This window comes from Thalassophryne amazonica, chromosome 8, assembly GCF_902500255.1.
Source record: "Thalassophryne amazonica chromosome 8, fThaAma1.1, whole genome shotgun sequence".
Classification (NCBI taxonomy): Eukaryota; Metazoa; Chordata; class Actinopteri; order Batrachoidiformes; family Batrachoididae; genus Thalassophryne; species Thalassophryne amazonica.
Genome location: NC_047110.1, coordinates 77,866,943 through 77,887,804, shown reverse-complemented (window position 1 = coordinate 77,887,804; position 20,862 = coordinate 77,866,943). Strand labels below are relative to the sequence as shown.

The 20,862-nt window shown below is 41.6% G+C and overlaps 1 protein-coding gene across 2 annotated transcripts in view; it reads left to right on the top strand.

Annotated features, from left to right (window-relative positions):
• The first annotated feature begins 1,700 nt into the window (after positions 1-1,700).
• Positions 1,701-20,862, top strand: part of tmem263 (transmembrane protein 263) — a 37,478-nt gene continuing 18,316 nt past the window's right edge. The window contains exon 1 of one of the 2 annotated variants that reach the window (XM_034176766.1): positions 1,701-1,823. The gene's annotated coding sequence lies outside the window, so the exon portion shown is untranslated. The remainder of the gene's footprint in view (positions 1,824-20,862) is intronic. The other variant, XM_034176767.1, reaches the window with a different exon arrangement.

Below are 20,862 nucleotides of genomic sequence, written 5' to 3'. Positions count from 1 at the left end.
CGCCACTCTTGAGAAAATACATTGAATGAAATGAAGTACACAAAGGAGTATAGCGCACGCAGACAAGCCAGTATTGACTGTCTGTAGTAAACTCCCGTATCTCACAGTCTCAATCATTTTTACCCTGAGCGCTGACGAAGCGGCTATAGCAGGGTATTGTTTTCACCGGCGTGTGTCTGTGGGGAAAATACCTCCAAAACGGCTATACGGATTTCCTTCAAACTTGGTGGGAATATAACTTAAATAGATATTGAGAGGTGATTAGATTCTGGGGAGGTTTGGTCAAAGGTCAAGTTAATGGAATACATGGTCAGGAAAATACTTTTTTATTTTCTTTTTGAGATATCTCAAGAACCAAGATGCACAGATGGATCACATGTGGTGGGAATGTTAATTGGATATATATCTAAAGATTTTGGAGTAGTTTGGTCAAAGGTCAAAGAAAACATGGTCCCAAAACACCTCTGTTTTCGTTTGTGTATATCTCAACAACTACGAAGGCTAGAAAAAAGAAGCAAAGAAGCAATATTTACTGTTTCGGCACTCTGGCAAAACAATTTCCTTCAGGATTAATAAAGTTCTTTCTTATTCTTAGATGAATGATCTAAAGCATATTTTGATTAGCAAAATATTTGTGATTAATTAGTATGAATGATATCACACAGAAGTCATACGATGAAATCATACATAGTCAAAAACACCATTACTAACATTTGTATTTTTATATTGTGGTGTGTAGGTGCACAGGGTATGCATCAGCCCTCTCATGCCTTTCATCATTCTTGCACCCATCCACATGAGAAACACTACGGTTCAATCACCGAACAATTTGCAAAATGACAGCCACTGCAGTCTTATTAAAGTCTGTAACTGTCTTCCTTTTTGTTTTCTGTAAGTTTAATTTCAATTCAGAAGATTTCAATTCATCTGAACTCTGCTTGCTTTTGATATTATAAATGTGACTGAATAAAGATGAATTCTAGGAATGGTTAGGGCAGTACTGAATTCTTTATTAGTTTGGAAAATAGGCTACTTAATAAAAACATCTAAACTACATGCACTATTGAAGTTTCAGATGGGATATGAAATTACTGTTAGAAACACAAAATTACATTGATGTAACAGACTGCTGAGGTAAATTATTTCATTATTTAAAAGGTGACCAACTGGTAAATTATAAATACCTGTTGTGAAATACTACACCCATTTGATCTAAATATTATTTGGGTTATTATTTATTATTATATTATTATTATTATTATAAAACTGTATCACTTTGAGAAATTAAATATTTCACAAGGAATTAAAGCAAATCATAAACTCACTGTTAAACCTTCATGGAAAAACAAACCTTGCCATTGTTTATTTGTGATTACGTATGAATTTTTATGTGTACTGTCAATGAAATATAACATTATTATTATTTTTAGCTTATTCTTTTTTACAGTTCTGAAAGTCATCTCTCTACTTGCGTTTGGGATCTGTTACATTGAAGAGAAAAAATATTAATTATTTATATATTTTATACAGATTAATAACAGAGATAAATGTTAAAATTGTACATCCATGTAAAGTCTATCTGAACCTTTTTACATACTGTAATTTTACAGTTAATTACTTGCCCCCTTTTATTTTTTTATTTTATTCTTGCTGATTGATCAGAGTGACTGATCTCGCGTCGCTCCAGTATCTTTGGAGGGCATCAGTTCCAGCGCGAGCTGCTCGTCTGTCGGTGGCCTGGAGCCTGAAAACTTTCACAACTCTGTCCAGGTAACAGAGTAGTTCTGCAGACAGCGTGGCTTTGTTAACGTTATAAAAACCAGGTTAGTGACAAATTTTAAAAGTAGTGTTCGTGTTTTGGCGCAGACGCGCGTGCTTTATATTGTTAACTCTTCCAATGCTGAGAGGCTACATTTCTTACAAAAATGCGAGCTGTTTCAATTCTTAATGACAACGAGAGAGAGAGAGAGAAAAAAACCCAAACAAATATCCTGTGAAAACCGAGAAACGAGTTTGTTAAACTTGTGAACGTGCGACTTTTGGGGAGAGGAGGGGGGAGTGACGTGTCAGGATGCTCTTCCGGGTACACAAAACTACTGTAGACGAAACAGTGTGCTTGGTGGTTTTAACATCAAAGTTGCACGTTTTAGCTCTTTCAATCCCACACAGATTCAAAATCTTTGCATGCAGGATGAGAATTTGGTCGCATTTCATATACTGATGTGTCAAAAAAGGTGGACTTGTAACGCTCTGGTTATTTTTTATGAACATCAGATGTACAGACGGTTGCCCAGTTCCGGATCACCTTTTTTAAAGTCCCGCTATACGGAGCCATAATGCAACTGAATGTCCTTTATTGTGTATTGTTGTATTGGACATTTGGATGTTATTTAGCTGAAAAAGTCTGGGTGGAGTAGCGCTTCTACGTGAAGCCGCATTATGTGTGGCGCAAACATTTGCCAGAAACGGATCACTTTTGCCAGTTCCGGATCACGACACTCTGCCTCACTTTGGGTTCACTCCTGGCATCTGGCTGGAGCCCTTCTAATGCAGAATGATACACACTGTGCCCGAGAATGTATTTTGAACACAAAATGATATAAATTATACTTATTAAATGAGAATTTACTTAGTTTCGAAAGGCGCCGTTATACGTTTTTACGAGCAAAAATGAAGAGAGGAGGTGAGATTTCTCCCGAATTAAAAAGTAAAAGCCCCCACATTCATGCCCATTCGTGATGTTGAGATGAGCCCCAAAGTCCACATGACTCACAAGTACTGACACGAGGCTGCTGCTTCAGTGATCCACAACCGGAAAATTTTCGCGTCAGAGATAAATGCGCGCAGCAATTAAACAGCAAGACATAACACACTGACATTTTCTACTCAAGTAAGTAAGTATTTTCCCACTCTAGAACTAAAAACACAGAATGGCTAACTCACTTTTGCTACGTTTTAGAGATCGTTATTTTCAAACTTGCAGGAATGAGTGAGTCCGAAAAAACGCACACCGCAGACACGGGGATGTTTTGATTCCTCTGCTGATCAAAAGGACGGCTGGATCCGGTCGAGCATGTGGTCGTTTGTAGACAAAACATCATTCTTTCCATTGGTACCAAGTATTAGCTTATTCGTGCTGATTACGAGCAACGGCGGTGCAAAAACTACAGCAGTGATCCAGAACTGGCAATGATCCGGAACTGGGCAAGTGACTGTAATTTCTTGGAGAAGAGAAGACCTATCAAGACAATCTTGGTGTCATTTTAAAACTTAGGATGTTCTCTTTTCACTGATATGTATTACATAACATTTTGACATAAATCAAGGAACGTCTGGTCTGTTGAAATAATTTTGTCAGGGGTGAACTCGGCAGTGGTGGTGCGGTGGCAGTGGTTGTGGTGATTCAATAATTAATTCAATAATTCATTGTCATTTTTGTGCAGATGTCTTTATTAACTATGGTATGTTATGAAAGAACAGGTTCTTCAGATCATTTTGACACCAGTTCCATAGATTTTGCATGAAAATTGACTGAATGTTATTTATTTATTTTTGCAAAAAAGGTCAATTGTGAGAAAATCTACAAAAACGTTTTGAATTCCACTACATTTTCCATTTATTTATGTCACATAAATGGGCTTTTTCTCTAAAACTAAATGCAATAATTAAATCCAGAAGGTTTCATTTGAAAGGGATAAATGTGTATACTTAATGAATATTGAAAAAATGACCATTTTGTCTCTGTTACACTTTTTAGGTCCACTTTGTGAAATGCGACCATATACAAGTTTAAGCAGTAGACATAAGTGCAGGTCCCCATGACCCGATCATAGATAAATGGTTGAACGTGTGTGTTACCGTAACAGAGGCCAGCAGGTGTCGTTGTGCATATGTAGTTAGTAAACCTCACTCCCAACAGCTCAAAAAGGATTCTCTGGTCACAAGACCAGAGCCCTGGGTTTTAACCTTCTGGTTAGAGAGTCCGACTCCCATGCCGGAGATCATGAGTTCACGAGGGGAGTGAATGGGTGGAGTCATCACAACACAGTGCAGCCGCTACATTACTACAGGTTAGCAAAAGTTTAGGTCAAACTTTACTAGCATGTTGTGTTAATGTACACTACACGTCTGTATTGTTTTCTGTGGTGTAAATTCAGTCAGCATGATTTTACACTTTTCACTATATTAATGAACAGAGTTCACTGCAATTAGTAGCAAGCGTAGATTGGATTAATGGAGTCAATAGTAAGTGGGGCCACAAACTTTCTCTAACTACTTTTAAAAACTTACTACATATTCAACTGAGATTTTGTGATTTATCAGATACAAGGCAGGTCCAGTGAACCTCTGAATTAGGATATTTTGGCATCTTTTAACATACAAAATAAAGACAGGCAAACCTATCAAGTTGTTTGTGAAGTTTTGTTGCTAATCGCACGGTCCTGGTGGCAGTTAGAATGTAGTTTATAGTGAAATTTCCGACTTATTTGGAAGAGTTTAATCACATCATTTTTGGGCTGTTGCTAGAGGCCCAGTATCGCCAACCGAACGGTCCTCCTCAAAAATCGTTTCCCCCTGCCTACACTGCACATGCCTCATTTCGGAGCGTGAGCATTGTCATTTCTAAATGTCAGCTGCGATCCACTGATTATCACCTCGTTTCTGCTTAAAACTGCACTCCAGTCATCGTTTATCTCAGCGACAGATATCTGAAGCTTTTGTACAACAATCATTTCCACATAAATTCAGCATTATTTCGTAATTAAAGACAACGGACCGATCAGAGTGCAGCAGCTGCATGGCAGACGTCTGACGTGCTGCTGCGCCTACATCATTTTGGTGCGTCAGTAGCCAAATGAGGTGATTATCAACTTACTTCTGTTTAAAACTGACTTTAGAATGATTTAAGAGGTTTTACTTTGTCATCTGATGGCTAATAATCACATTATTATTCCCTTTGATCGCTTTGGGTGAAGAGAGTCAGTCTCAGAAGTGCTGCTGTGGTCCGAAATGATGCATGCGCAGTGAAGGCAGGGCAGACCAATTTTTAGGGGGGGACCGTTCGGTCTGTGACACTGGTGCAGATGTGTTACATACCAGCTATTCTTTTGGTTGCACACGTGTAGCTTGTCTACTACATACTAGTTATTCTTCTGGAACTTCATTTGTCAGATGCATTTTGATGCTGTGTACTATATCCTGTTAGAGTTAGCTAAACTGACAATGACAAATAATCACCAACAAAGGTTGCAACCAACCAACAGTGCATGTTTGTTGAAAATAAGGAAATGTGTAAGAAATGTTGGGCGATGTATGCCCTGCTGAGCCGGGTAGTGGCAGCATGCCGTACTAGGTTAAGCCATATACCTTTTGGCTCACTGGTTAGCACACTTGCCATGCAGCAAGAAGGTCTGGGATTCAATTCCACCCATGCCCAGTTCTTTTCTACATAGAATATGTATCTTCTCTTTGTGTCTGCTTAGCTTTCCTACGGGCACCCCGGTTTACTCCTGCTATCAAAAACATGCACATAAGGGTCATGGTCTTTTCTCAAAACAGGATGCCTTCAACTTGAGGTCTATGTGCTCCAACCAGCAGTTATTCAGTGGTTTGGTAAAACTGTGGCCAGGCCATTGTAGCTTGGACCTAAAGTCAGCGTGAGTGGGCATGTGGGGGAGCTCATTAAACTGGTGGCTGAGTTCTATGAATCTTCCCAGAAGTCATACAGAAAGCACATTTCTCCGGTTTGAATATGTTTTGACGTTGGTTAGCCTATATCTAGTTCAGTACAACCCCAGATATCAAGACAAACACCGCTTTGTGACTTTTTGTTCATGTTTTTGAAAAGCTTTCTTGCTTATTACCAATGAAAATGTTGTATCATGGCTAGCCTTTGCTGACTCCACTGTGTGCTAGTGAGGTGGTACGAAGCATTGTTTCATGGCACAGTTAGTTTCACTGAATGAAACTTTCAAACACTGTTTGAACAAGACAAAAGTTGGTATTGACCTTGTTAATGACCTGCACATATGTATGGAGGGATTTCACACCCAGGGACACTACAGGTATGTAAAATCCATGTCCTTTTTACATTAGTTGCTTTTTTATAGAGGGATGGTGTTAAATTTAACCCTGTGATGCTCTGTACTATTTCATAGATTAAAAACTTAGTGGGTGAACTGACAAATGTATTTTTGTAAAATATTTTGTTCTCAGTATATTGACTTTTGTGCTGTGCTGATAAATTAGAAGATTTCTGGAGTGAGTTAGATGAGGTCGTGGCGAGTGTACACAAGCAGGAAAGAGTGGTGATTAGAGCAGACTTCAGTGGGCATGTTGGTGAAGGAAACAGGTGATGAGGAAATAATGAATATTGTCAAATGGAGGATTGTGGAAGGGCAGATGGTACTAGAGTTTGCAAAAAGGAAGGAAATAGCTGTGGTGAATACTTTAAGAAAACAAGAGGAGCACAAGGTGATGCTTAAGAGTGGAGGAAGGTGCACACGGTGGACTACATTCTGTGTAGGAGATGCAACCTAAAAGAAACTGGAGACTGTAAGGTGGTGGCAGTGGAGAGTGTAGTTAGACAGCATCAGGTGGTGGTTTATAGGATGATTTTAGAGGTGAAGAAGAGGAAGAGCGCAAGACCCCAACATAAGATCAGACGGAGGAATCTGACTGTTGTGTGAAATTCAGGGGGGAGGTGAAACAGGTGCTGAATGGAGGTGAAGGGATTATGGACAATTGGAAATTACTGCAGATGTGTGGGAGCCATCTTGGAAGGTACTGTGTATGACATCTGGACAGTGGAAGAGAATGAGACTTGGTGGTGGAGCGAAGGTGTTTAGTAAATAATAAAGGGAAAAAGGTTGGCGAAAAATAATTGGGATAGTCAAAGAGATGAAGAAAGTAGAGAATACAAGGAGATGCAGTGCAAGATGAAAAGAGAAGTGGCTGTATAAGAAGATAAACTCGAAGGAAGGGAAAAGCACTTGTACCGACTGGCCGGACAAAGGGACTGAGCTGGAAAAGATGTGCAGCATGTTAGAGTGATAGAGGATGCCGATGATAATGTGCTGACAAATGAGGAGAGTGTGATCCTGGAGCAGAGACAGGCTGCGTTTATGACTCGTGGCTGCAGGTGCACATCAACCTTCTCAGAGCCACAGCTTTTACCGTGACTGCAGCAAAATTAACAGTTATTACTTAAAAACGTCATTATAACACAACATCACACTTATGTAAACTTTGCAATTAATCTGTGCTTCCGTTCTTAACGTTATCGGCTGCATTTCATTGAAGCACACGCTGGGACACTTAGTAGCAACATCACTTGTTGGAAACACCAAGTACTCACGAGTACTTTGTTTTTGGATGTCTCCATAGCTGTTTATTGCGAATGCCGTATACTTTGAAACCGGTCACGAAAGTGCACAGAGTAACCCTGGTGGATTATTGGATGGCCACTAACAGCCTAAATCTAAATTGTTATGATTTTGGTGCGACATGTCCTCTAAAAAATGCACCGCGCTGTGTTTTCGTCCACTGGTTGCTCTCCACCTCGCAGACAAAGAGAAAGGACATACACTTTAAGTGAATCAAGTTTAACTATTCAAATAATGCTTTTATTCAGGTTCGATCAGAGTTTTCATCAACAAGGTGCACAGCAGATTTATCAATGTAGCTTTTGCAGAAAGCTGCACTCCACAGTCCAGTTTTTCTCAGGCTGTCTTCACATTCACACGCAGCCTGTCCGCTGACTGAGGTTTCACTGACTGCTGACGCTTACAGTCTGGAAAAGCTCAGAAACTCATAATGACATGAAAAAAATAAATGATTACCCTGGAAAATAGAGAGCGAACACCCTAAATATGAAAATCTGCATGATGGCACAGTGTCATTGTGCTATTTCTTAGCCCTGGCATGTTGTTGTTTAATGCCGCATTCACACCGGGCGTGACGTGAGCGACAGCAGCGACAGGTTGCCGTGTAATCCCTATGGAAGGACGTGTTTTGGCGCCAAGTCACGCAGCGCGATGCAGTGGACGTGAATGAAGCGACGCGAGTAAAGCGATTTTGTGGCGCAATATTGCGTCATGTCGCGTTGCCCTCCTCCCCAAGTTGAAAAATCTGAACTTTTTCGTCTTGTCCCGCCGCGATGACCAATCAGGGACTGAATATGTAGTGACGTGGAGATGTCTGGAGTTTGACTGTAGATGTGAACATATCCTGTCTCTGGTAACCAGCCTGTGAGCAGGACTTATGTCTCTTTTGTCCTTTATTTCACAATTATGACAGAGTTTTTGGAGCGAGCAGCAGCCCCACAGCAGGGGGAGCGGAGGTTTTTTTTTTTTTTTTTCTTTTTTACGTGCGCGTGAGCGAACCGTCCATGAAGATTATTTTACTTATTAACTACACAGATGTATAATAAAACAAATGGTGACTGGTTCCTAAACACAATTATGACAGAGTTTTTTGGGGATGAGAGAGGAGCAGCCCCACAGCAAGCAGCGGAGTTTTTTTTTATTTTTTTTTATTTATTTATTTATTATTATTGTTTACATGTGCGTGCATGAACGGGACAGGAGGTCCTCAAACTGGGTCCTGCAGAGGCGGAAGGACCGCTGAAAGTGGCCGTCATCCAGACGCAGCGCCTGCAGCAAATGATGATGCTCCCCGAATTGGGAGCTTTCCACAACAACTCGCTCCGTGTGATCAAGGTCCGTCATGTTAACTTGACTGACAACCGGAGCCGGTGAGCGTAATGGACGCTCCTCCTATTTGATGACGCACTGGGGTGAATTTTCGCAGCAAAAGCAGAGCGACACACCGGGCAATGGTGGCGCATCCGTCGCCACGTGACCGAAGCGAATTTGTGGCGTCTGGTCGCGCACGGTGTGAACGCAGCATAAAAATGCCAAAGTATTTTTTATCCAATTTACTCAATCAATAAAATAATCAATAGAATACTCAGTTCCAAAACTATTTAATAGCTGCAGCCCAACTACAGATGCAGTGTTTGCTCTGAGAGTGCTGATAGAGAAGTATAAAAAAAGACCAGAGTAAGTTGTATTTTGTGTTTGTGGACTTGGAGAAAGGTGGTGTGTGTGTATGTGTGTGTGTGCGTGTGTGTGTGTGCGTGTGTATGTACACGTACGTATGTACATACATGCATACATAGACAAGGTGTCCAAGTCTGGAGTGGTAGAGAAGTATGTGAGGGAGGGTGATACAGGATATGTACAAGGATAGTGTGACAGCGGTGAGATGCACAGTAGTAATGACGGATTCATTCAAGGCGGAGGTGAGATTACATCAAGAATCGGATGTGAGCCCTTTTCTTGGTCGCAGTGGTGATGGACAGGTTAACGGACGAGATCAGACAGGAATCTCCATGAACTATGATGCTTGCTGATGGCATTGTAATCGGTAGTGAGAGTAGGTTGAAACTAGCATCAAGAAATGGAGATACATTCTCTGGAGCAGGAGTCACCAACCTTGTTCCTGGAGGGCACCTGGCCTGCATATTTTGTAACTCTCCCTGTTCCACTCCCAGGCAATTAATTCTATCAGGTGTGCTCAGCCAATCAACAGCTGGAAGACACCACTTTAAAAAAACAGGTGTGACTTGGGTTGGTTGATGTGGAAAACACACAGGGCAGGGGCTTTCCAGGAACAGGGTTGGTGAGCCCTGCTTTGTGACTTCATCATCAGTCAATCACAAATACTGGCCATTGTGAGCTTTTTTTTTCAAATCTGTATCTCAGGGGTCACCAACCCTGTTCCTGGAGAACCCCTGTCCTGTATGTTTTCCACGTCAACGTACTCACATCACACGGTTTTTTTTTTTTAAGTGGTGTCTTCCAGCTGTTGATTAGCTGAGCACACCTGATAGTTAATTGCCTGGGAGTGGATCAGGGAGAGTTAGAAAACATGCAGGGCAGGTGCCCTCCAGGAACAGGGTTGGTGACACCTGCTAGAGAGGGGGGGTGAACGTCAGTTGGAGCAGTTGAGTACATCTGTGTAAATGAGAGGGAGCCCAGTAGAATGCTGTGGTTACAAAGAGTAGAGGTGTCTGAGGTAGATGAGTAAACATTATAATGGGGTTAAAAAAGAAAGAAAAACAGATGAGTTAAAGACGAGTTATTAAAGAGTTAAAACAGCTGAACCCCACTATAATCTTGACGTGACAGTTAGTAGACATACAGGGCTGCCTGTTTAAAAAGATTTCAATCAAATCTGCTGAGGGCGCATGGATATATGCAACCCCCAAAAACACTGAATTTCACATTTTGGCTGACTTGAGCATCACCTATACTCTTGAACCTTCATTATCTCACGTTAATTTCAAGTGGCATACAACCCCTGGCAAAAATTATGGAATCACCGGCCTCGGAGGATGTTCATTCAGTTGTTTTTAATTTTGTAGAAAAAAAGCAGATCACAGACTTGACACAAAACTAAAGTAATTTCAAATGGCAACTTTCTGGCTTTAAGAAACACTATAAGAAATCAGGAAAAAAATGTGTGGCAATCAGTAAAGGTTATTTTTTTAGACCAAGCAGAGGGAAAAAAAATATGGAATCACTCAATTCTGAGGAAAAAATTATGGAATCATGAAAAACAAAAGAACGCTCCAACACATCACTAGTATTTTGTTGCACCACCTCTGGCTTTTATAACAGCTTGCAGTCTCTGAGGCATGGACTTAATGAGTGACAAACAGTACTCTTCATCAATCTGGCTCCAACTATCTCTGATTGCTGTTGCCAGATCAGCTTTGCAGGTTGGAGCCTTGTCATGGACCATTTTCTTCAACTTCCACCAATGATTTTCAATTGGTTCAAGATCCGGACTATTTGCAGGCCATGACATTGACCCTATGTGTCTTTTTGCAAGGAATGTTTTCACAGTTTTTGCTCTATGGCAAGATGCATTATCATCTTGAAAAATGATTTCATCAACCCCAAACATCCTTTCAATTGATGGGATAAGAAAAGTGTCCAAAATATCAACGTAAACTTGTGCATTTATTGATGATGTAATGACAGCCATCTCCCCAGTGCCTTTACCTGACATGCAGCCCCATATCATCAATGACTGTGGAAATTTACATGCTCTATTCAGGCAGTCATCTTTATAAATCTCATTGGAACGGCACTAAACAAAAGTTCCAGCATCATCACCTTGCCCAATGCAGATTCGAGATTCATCACTGAATATGGCTTTCATCCACAGTCCACGATTGCTTTTCCTTAGCCCATTGTAACCTTGTTTTCTTCTGTTTCGGTGTTAATGATGGCTTTCGTTTAGCTTTTCTGTATGTAAATCCCATTTCCTTTAGGAGGTTTCTTACAGTTCGGTCACAGACGTTGACTCCAGTTTCCTCCCATTCGTTCCTCATTTGTTTTATTGTGCATTTTCGATTTTTGAGACATATTGCTTTAAGTTTTCTGTCTTGACGCTTTGATGTCTTCCTTGGTCTACCAGTATATTTGCCTTTAACAACCTTCCCATGTTGTTTGTATTTGGTCCAGAGTTTAGACACAGCTGATTGTGAACAACCAACATCTTTTGCAACATTGCGTGATGATTTACCCTCTTTTAAGAGTTTGATAATCCTCTCCTTTGTTTCAGTTGACATCTCTCGTGCTGGAGCCATGATTCATGTCAGTCCACTTGGTGCAACAGCTCTCCAAGGTGTGATCACTCCTTTTTAGATGCAGACTAACGAGCAGATCTGATTTGATGCAGGTTATAGTTTTGGGGATGAAAATTTACAGGGAGATTCCATAATTTATTCCTCAGAGTTGAGTGAGTCCATATTTTTCCCCCTCTGCTTGGTCTAAAAAAGTAACCGTTACTGACTGCCACAATCTTTTTTTCTTGATTTCTTATAGTGTTTGTTAAAGCCAGAAAGTTGCCATTTGAAATGACTTTAGTTTTGTGTCATGTCTGTGATATGCTTTTTTTCTACAAAATTAAACAACTGAATGAACATCCTCCGAGGCCGGTGATTCCATAATTATTGCCAGGGGTTGTAGTACTGGGCTTGCTAATGTATTAATACCATGCATAGACTAGCTTGGGATGTTGAGGGTGCAGTGTATAAATGCCTCAAAAATAAGCATCACTAAAGCAAAAAGTAGCATTTTGCAGCACCCCTATAGACAGCGCCCTTCACTACCAGCCAAAATTTGGCAATTTTCCAGAACTCCTCCCACAGTGACACCAATGGAAATGAAGCTTGGCAATCTTTGGTGCACTGAGATATTTCAACATCAAAACCAAAAATTTTTTTAAGAAGTTCAGTTATGGCTCTCAAGAATTTGACCCTTCTAGAGGCCCTAGGGGAAAAAAAACCATGGTTTTGGGACTTAGAATTTTTTTTTTTTTCTTTTTTGGATATTGTTTTTAATCTACCCACAAACCTTCCATCAAAAAAAGAAAAGAAAAAGCAATCAGCTAAATATGAGTAGAGAGTAGTAGTGAGACCAACTACAGTATGTTGTACAGCTTAGAGATGTTTTTCCCAGCCATATGCTTATTAAATGTGAAAAATGTGAAAGCACCTGCAATAATGTTAAAGCTGCAAAAGGACAAAATGTTGCTGAACAACAAGGAAGAGTGAATTAATTGTGTCCAACTAGGCAAACATCATTAAAATGTTTTTTGTCGTCCGTTGAGCCCGATCCTATTTAATTTAGTGATAGAGCCACTTGCAGTCGCGCTTAGAAACAGCACTAACATCCCAGGCATCAATAGGGGTGGCGTGGAGCATAAAGTCTCTCTTTACGCTGACGACCTCTTGTTGTATATCTCTGACCCAATTAACTCTCTGACCGCGGCGTTATCTCTGTTTGAAGAATTTGGACGTATGTTCGGCTACAAAATTAACATCCACAAGACAAAGCTTTTTCCATTAAATGATGAGGCCCTGGTGACTGATTACAGCAGCACCCCCCTTAAAATTGAGAAACGGCAGTTTACTTATTTAGGATTAGAGATCACCCGTAAATTTAAGGACTTATTCCGCGAAAATGTCGTAACTCTCCACAATCAGGTGAGAACGTCTCTGCAACAATGGTCACCCCTCTCATTGACACTAGCCGGTCGTATAAATTCCATAAAAATGAACATACTGCCTAAGTTTACATACCTATTCCAATCTCTACCTATTTTTGTTCCCAAATCCTTTTTTACCTTGTTGGATTCGACTATTTCTTCATACATCTGGCAGAATAAGAAACCCAGAGTAAGCAAAGCTGTCCTCCAACGTTTGAAGATTGACGGCGGCATGGGATTACCAAATATGCGCTCCTACTATTGGGCAGCGAATATTCGCTCTCTCGCCTTTTGGTATAAATACAACCTTCGATCGGATGTCCCAGAATGGCTAACAGTTGAGCTGAACTCAGTTCAAAACATGTCACTCTCTGCATTGCTTGGTGCCCCAACTAACTACCCAATACCCAAACAAATAAAGAATCCAGTAGTGCGCTCCGCATTGAAGGTGTGGACTCAGTTTAGGAGGGCATTCAGTCTTGCCGAAATTTCCATTACTTTCATGATTCGTACGCGTTGTAAAATACGTTTGCGGAGTAGGCCCCTGACATCCAAGTAGCTGAATATTTGAAGAACGACAAGCCTGCTGACTGATGTGTGTGCCTTAGCTGTATTTCTTTGGGGGGGGGGAGCAGGTTCAACGTCCTACCTCTGTCCTAATAAGATTAAGTGGAGTCGTCATACGCTTCTACATAGGTGTTTGCATAACACTTGGAAGGGTAGAGCACTTAACTGTACTTTCCATACCGGTACCTGCCTAATACTGGAAGATGTGTTCGGTTGTTGCTATTATTGTTTTTATATTTGTACTATTCAATTCCAAGGTGCATTTGCTGTGTTTTTTTTTTTCTTTCTTTTTTTTTCTTCTCCATGTGTGTGGGTACATGTATATACATATATGTATATATGTGGGTGCATGTATGTATACATGTGAATACATTCACGTTGGAAATTTAATAAAAAGATTTTGAAAGAAAATGTTTTTTGTCTGAGCTTTTACTTTATGCAAAGCTCAGTGTTGAGACCAGCCTGAAACCAAGCTTTTGACTGAAGCAACCACCTCACTGAGCACTTCTTTGAGCAGGAGAAACATTGTAAAATGTCTGACAAATCAACCTGTATCTCAACATTGGATCTGCTGTAGTGACCCTAAGCAAAAGGGGAGCAGCTAAAAGAAAGGGAGAAATCTGTTATTCGGTAGCAGCACAGACATAATTTATTATTTTGAAGTGTGCAGGTCCATACTACATGCTCAGATTCAGCTGAATGCTGTTTGAACTTATAGGATGAAACTTTTTTTTTTTTAAATATATAGTGCCAAATCACAACAAAGTTGCCTCAAGGCATGTCACACAAGTAAGGTCTAACCTTACTAACCCTCAGAGCAAGCACACAAGCGACAATGGTAAGGAAAAAACTCCCTCTGATGATTTGAGGAAGAACCCTCAAGCAGACCAGACTCAAAGGTGCGATCCTCTGCTTGGGCCATGTTACCAAAACAATTGAGCGACCCACTCCATTTCCTAATAAAATAAATTTAAACGAGTAAAAAGCATAGTAACATACTATGCCAGTATGCTAGCGATACGAAAGGGGAAATAAGTACATCTTAAGTCTGGACTTGAAAGTCTCTACAGAATCTGACTGTTTTATTGATGCAGGGAGATCATTCCACAGAACAGGGGCATGATAAGAGAAAGCTCTATGACCCGCAGACTTTTTATTCACCCAAGGGACACTAAGTACTCCTGCACCCTGAGAACACAGAGCCCCGGATGGTACATAGGGTTTAATTAGGTCACCAAATAGGGAGTTGCCAGCCCGTGAACAGTTGTATATGTTAGTAGCAGAACCTTAAAATCTGATCTCACAGAGACAGGAAGCCAGTGAAGAGATGCCAAAATGGGTGTAATGTGGTCAAACTTTCTGCTTCGTGTCAAAAGTCTGGCAGCAGCATTTTGAACCAATTGGAGACCCCTCTGGATTGCGGTAAACCAGAAAATAGAACATTGCAGTAGTCTAATCTAGAAGAGATAAACGCATGAATCAGGGTCTCAGTATCAGCCATAGACAGGATGGGACGAATCTTCGCTATATTTTGCAGGTGGAAGAAAGCAGTCCTCATAATATCTCTAATATGGAGGTCAAAGGACAACTTAGGTTCAAAATTACCCCAAGATTCCTCACTTTGTCAGTGTGTTGTTTGACCCACAAGCGTAGGCTAAGCTGGTCAAATTGATGCTGATGTCTCACTGGACCAAGAACCATCATTTCAGTCTTGTCAGAGTTTAAAAGCAGGAAGTTGCTAGACATCCAGTTTTTTACTGATGCAAGCTAATCTCCTAAGGATTTTATGTGGATGATATTACCAGCAGTTATCGGCATGTATAACTATCATCAGCATAGCAATGAAAGGTAATCCTAAAACGCTGCAGTATGTGCCAAAGGGGTGCTATATAATGGAAGAAAAGCAGGGGGCCTAAGACGGACCCCTGTTGAAGCCCAAATTTCCTGTCACTAAGGTTAGAGGTAGTGTTATGGTACAAAACAGTGAGAACTGTTTTGTACGGGTATGACATCGATCATGCAAGGGCAATCCCAGTAATCCCAAAATGATTCTCCAGCCTATTGAGTAGAATTTGATGATGCACAGTATCAAACACAGCACTAAGCTCTAACAGCACCAGAACTGTAGTGGTGTCTGAATCCATTGCAAGCAGAAGCTCATTCACCACTTTTGTGAGAGCTGACTCTGTGGGATAATATTTTCTAAAAGCAACCCTGCAGTGGCTCGAAAAAATTATTCTCAGTCCACAAGCTGCCATGAAACCACCTAAGAAACCATATAATGATCTTAAAACATATCGAGAAAGCAACCAAAGAGCTTCTCAAGGCAACAAAGTGGACTATGCTATAATGACCAAGTCAGTCACCTGACCTCAACCATATAGAGTATCATTTTTTTCTTACTGAAGACAAAACCGAATGCATAAAGATGCACAAAAAGAAGGAGCTGAAGGAGACTGCAGTAAAAGCCTGAGGAAAAAAAAAAACATCTTAAGGGAGGAACATCACTTGATGAAGTTTGTGTGTTCCAGAGCTTAGACAGTCATAGCAAAGCATTTTCAAACGTGTTAACAGTAACCCATATAATTAATAATAATTCTTCTTTGTCTTTCGGCTGTTCCTAGGGCAGTCACAATTATTACAATATTCGCCAATCGTGATTATTTTATAATATTATTTTTCATATTCGCAAATATTTTTCATAATCGCGATTACCGTGAATTACTTATTTTATCCACAAAGTTGCATAAAATGACTCAGAATCTGACATCATCGTGCAGCAGCAGCCACACGCAGCGTCTCTGCCTCTGTTTCCTCTCGTCTTGCTCGGATGGTTAGCGAGGCTCGAATAATAACACGGAGTGTGAGGAGGTTCTGGTTCCAAAGCCACGTACCACGGCACCGCTGTGGATGCATTTTGGTTTTAAGTAGGGCTGCCATGACTAGTCACGACTACGTTGACGATTGAAATCATTAACAACTAATTTAGTAGTTGAGTCATTTATTTTATTTAAGTCTTTGTTTTTCCTCTCAATTCATAGCTTTAGGCAGCCGTCCTGCCGTCATTTGGACGTTCAAATTTTGAATGAGACGGTTGATTAAAACAGTGGCCGTCTTATTCAAAGCCGTTTAAAATGGGTAGTTTACCGAAGGAGCTGCGTGTGTGTACGTGCGCGCGCGTGCAGAATCAACTCGCTGCAGACTGCGAGGGAAGCCTAGGTCCCACCGAATAATGAAGGATGAAGAAGGAGCCACGCAGCATGTTTTCTTTGCTACGAGAGGGTTTCTTCAACTATCGTAGGAGTTTCATGGCTCTGAGTGGCTCTTAGAGGCATTATCTTCAGTTAACGAGGCTCCTCTCTGAGCGTGGCGCTAATTTCAAGAAGTTCAAAATTTAGCAACAACAGCGTGGCACAGTTTGTGTTCGAGTTACTGCGACTGCTTAGAGGCATTTGCACGGTGCTTACGAGTCTGCAGAAAGTCCATTATCCGTGCGCCTGGCACCATCGCAGGATCTGAGAGGCTATTTTTGGAATGGCTCTCCTCTTGCGCACACAATTCCACCTGCTCTGTGCGCTGGACTCTATATAAAATAATTATTTTGTAGCGGATTAATCATTTTTTGTCAAATCTTGGATGCTGAAAACACCTCTAATCGCGTCTGGAATTTATGGATCACATGAGCTCCGGTGTGTGCGCACTGAGGCAGTGACTCATCACGCTTCAAACGAGCATTTAGGCAGAACGCCAACTCACAAAAGAGTGATTTTTCAGTCTATATTGGACGAACACAAAAGTTATAATTTGGGTGACTGCGTGAAAGTGAATGTGTGTTTAAAGCCATGGAACATAACTCCAGTGGAGCAGCTAAGAGCTGTGCAGCAGCACAGGTGGAGAGCGTGCAAAAGACCGATTTTAAAGACATAACACAAAGTTAAAAGTTGTATCATGGTGACTTGTAAGCTGCGGAAGAAATAAAGATATATATTGAAAATGATCCACAGGTGTATATAATAAAACGGCCACCTCATTCTGTATGCAGAATGGCACCGTTCGCAAAAGAGTGCTTTTGCAGAAATAAATGGACGAACACAAAGTTAAAAGTAGATTCACGTTGTAAAAATGATTGTGTTTAAAGCCAGCACGCCATGGATGGAAAGGAAGCCACTTCGAAAGAGCACAGAGGCGGCTGTCCATGAAAGGACAACAGCAGCACGCACGCAAAAGAGCGATTTTGCAGAAATAAATGGACAAACATAAAGTTCTGTGTGTTTAAAGCCGCAGAAGAAAAGCCAGAGAGCCGCGGAGCCAGTGAGGAGCACAGGGGCGGCTCTCCAGGAACCCGTGGTTCGGGTCTAGCTGGTCTGGTGCATTACAGGTGGACAGCAGCCTGGCGCACAGCGCACAACTGCGGAACTGTGATGGAGTGTCTATTTTTGGACTGCGTAAAAAAAAAAAAAGAAGGGACATCTTTAAATGCTGCTGTGAATTGAAAACCCACACTTTGATGGGACCAGGTGTCGGAGGGCTGGAAGTTTGGACCAAACTCATGCCTAAACGTGCGCCATCATGGTGTTATCATGGCACTACGTGGCTTAGTGTGGCTGATGCGAGCCAATCGAGGCTGTAATGACAGGTCGGTCGTGGCTCACTAGAGGCTGCTACGTGGCACATGCGGGGTACAGAGAGGCACATAGTGGCACCTTCATAGTAGATACGTGATAGATGACAACGTGGGTCATTCTTCGAATAATCGTGACACACCCATGCATGGCTCCTTCTTCATTCTTCATTATTCGGTGGGACCCAGGCTGGAGGGAGTGAGATTCCTGAACGGAGGCACGAGACGTTACATTCTGCTGTGAACCATCAGTGCACAGCAGAACGTAACGTCTCGTGCCTCCGTTCAGGAATCTCACTCCCTCCATACATTCCTCATACAATACCACAGCTCTTCTCTTGGCACCCTATCATAAGCTTTTTCTAAGTCCACAAACACACAATGTAACTCTTTCTGGCCTTCTCTGTACTTCTCCAACAGTATTCTCAGAGCAAACATTGCATCTGTAGTGCTCTTTCTCGGCATGAAACCATATTGCTGCTCACAGATCTTTACCTGTTTCTAAGCCTAGCTTCTACTACTCTTTCCCATAACGTCATGCTGTGGCTGATCAACTTCATGCCTCTGTAGTTACTGCAGCTCTGCACATCACCCTTGTTCTTGAAAATAGGAACCAGCACACTTTGTCTCCACTCCTCAGGCATCCTCTCACTTTCCAAGATTTTATTAAACAATCTGGTTAGAAACTCCACTGCCATCTCTCCTAGACATTTCCATGCCTCCACTGGAATGCCATTTGGACCAACTGCCTTTCCACTCTTCATCCTCTTCATAGCAGCCCTCACTTCTTTCTTACTAATCTTGTACTTCCTGACTCACCACATCATCCAGCCTTTTCTCTTGCTCATTTTCTTCATTCATCAGCTCTTCAAAATATTCCCTCCACCTTCTCAGCACACACTCCTCACTTGTCAGCACATTACCATGTGCATCTTTTTACCACCCTAACCTGCTGCACATCCTTTCCAGCTCTGTTCCTTTGTCTGGCCAATCAGTACAAGTCCTTTTTTCCTTCCTTACTATTCAACTTCTTGTACAGCTTGCAATATGCCTTTTCCTTCGCTTTTGCCACTTTTTGGCTTACGCCACATCTCCTTGTAGTCCTTGTCTACTTTCTTCATCTCTCCGACTATCCCAAAACTTTATCGCCAACGTCTTTCTCCTTATGCTTTCCTGGACCTCTTCATTCCACCACCAAGTCTCTTTGTCTTCCTTCCACTGTCCAGATGTTATACCCAGTACTGTCCTAGCTGTTTCCCTCACCACATCTGCAGTACGTTTCCAGTTGTCCAAAATTGCTTCCCCTCCAACCAGTGCTTCTCTCACCTGCTCACTAAATTTCACACAACAGTCTTCCTCCTTCAGGTTCCACCATCTGATCCTTTGTTGAGCTCTCACTCTCTTCTTCTTTACCTCTAAAGTCATCCTACAAACAACCATCCTATGCTGTCTAACAACACTCTCTCCTGCCACCACCTTACAGTCTCTGATTTCTTTTAGCTTGCATCTCCTATAAAGAATGTAGTTGACCTATGTGCACCTTCCTCCACTCTTATATGTTACCCTGTGCTCCTCCCTTTTCACCACAGCCATTTCCATCCTTTTTGCAAAATCAACTACCATCTGTCCTTCCCCATTCCTATCCTTGATGCCATATCTACCCATTACTTCCTCATCACCTCTGTTCCCTTCACCAGCATGCCCGTCGAAGTCTGCTCCTGTCACCACTTTCATGCTTGGGCACACTCTCCACCACCTCATCTAACACACTCCAGAAATCTTCTTTCAACCTACCTGTGGGGCATATGCACTGATGATATTCATCATAACCCCTTCAATTTCCAACTTCACACTCATCATCCTGTCAGACACTGGCTTAACCTCCAACACACTTTTAACATACTCTTCTTTTAAAATGGCCTCAACACCATTTCTGTTCCTGTCCTCACCATGGTACAACAACTTGTACCCACTGCTGATGCTCCTGCTCTTACTTCCCTTCCACTTGGTCTCTTCATATCAAATCAATTTTATTTATATAGTGCCAAATCACAACAAAGTCGCCCCAAGGCGCTTTATATTGTGAGGCAAAAGCCATACAATAATTACAGAAAAACCCCAACGGTCAAAACAACCCCCTATGAGCAAGCACTTGGCGACAGTGGGAAGGAAAACTCCCTTTTAACAGGAACAAACCTCCAGCAGAACCAGGCTCAGGGAGAGGCAGTCTTCTGCTGGGACTGGATGGTGCTGAGGGGAGAGAGTCAGGAAAAAGACATGCAGTGGAAGAGAGCAGAGATTAATCACTAATGATTAAATGCAGAGTGGTGCATACAGAACAAAAAGAGAAAGAAACAGTGCATCATGGGAACCCCCCAGCAGTCTACGTCTATAGCAGCATAACTAAGGGATGGTTCAGGGTCACCTGATCCAACCCTAACTATAAGCTTTAACAAAAAAGAAAGTTTTAAGCTTAATCTTAAAAGTAGAGAGGGTGTCTGGCTCCCTGATCCGAATTGGGAGCTGGTTCCACAGGAGAGGAGCCTGAAAGCTGAAGGCTCTGCCTCCCATTCTACTCTTACAAACCCTAGGAACTACAAGTAAGCCTG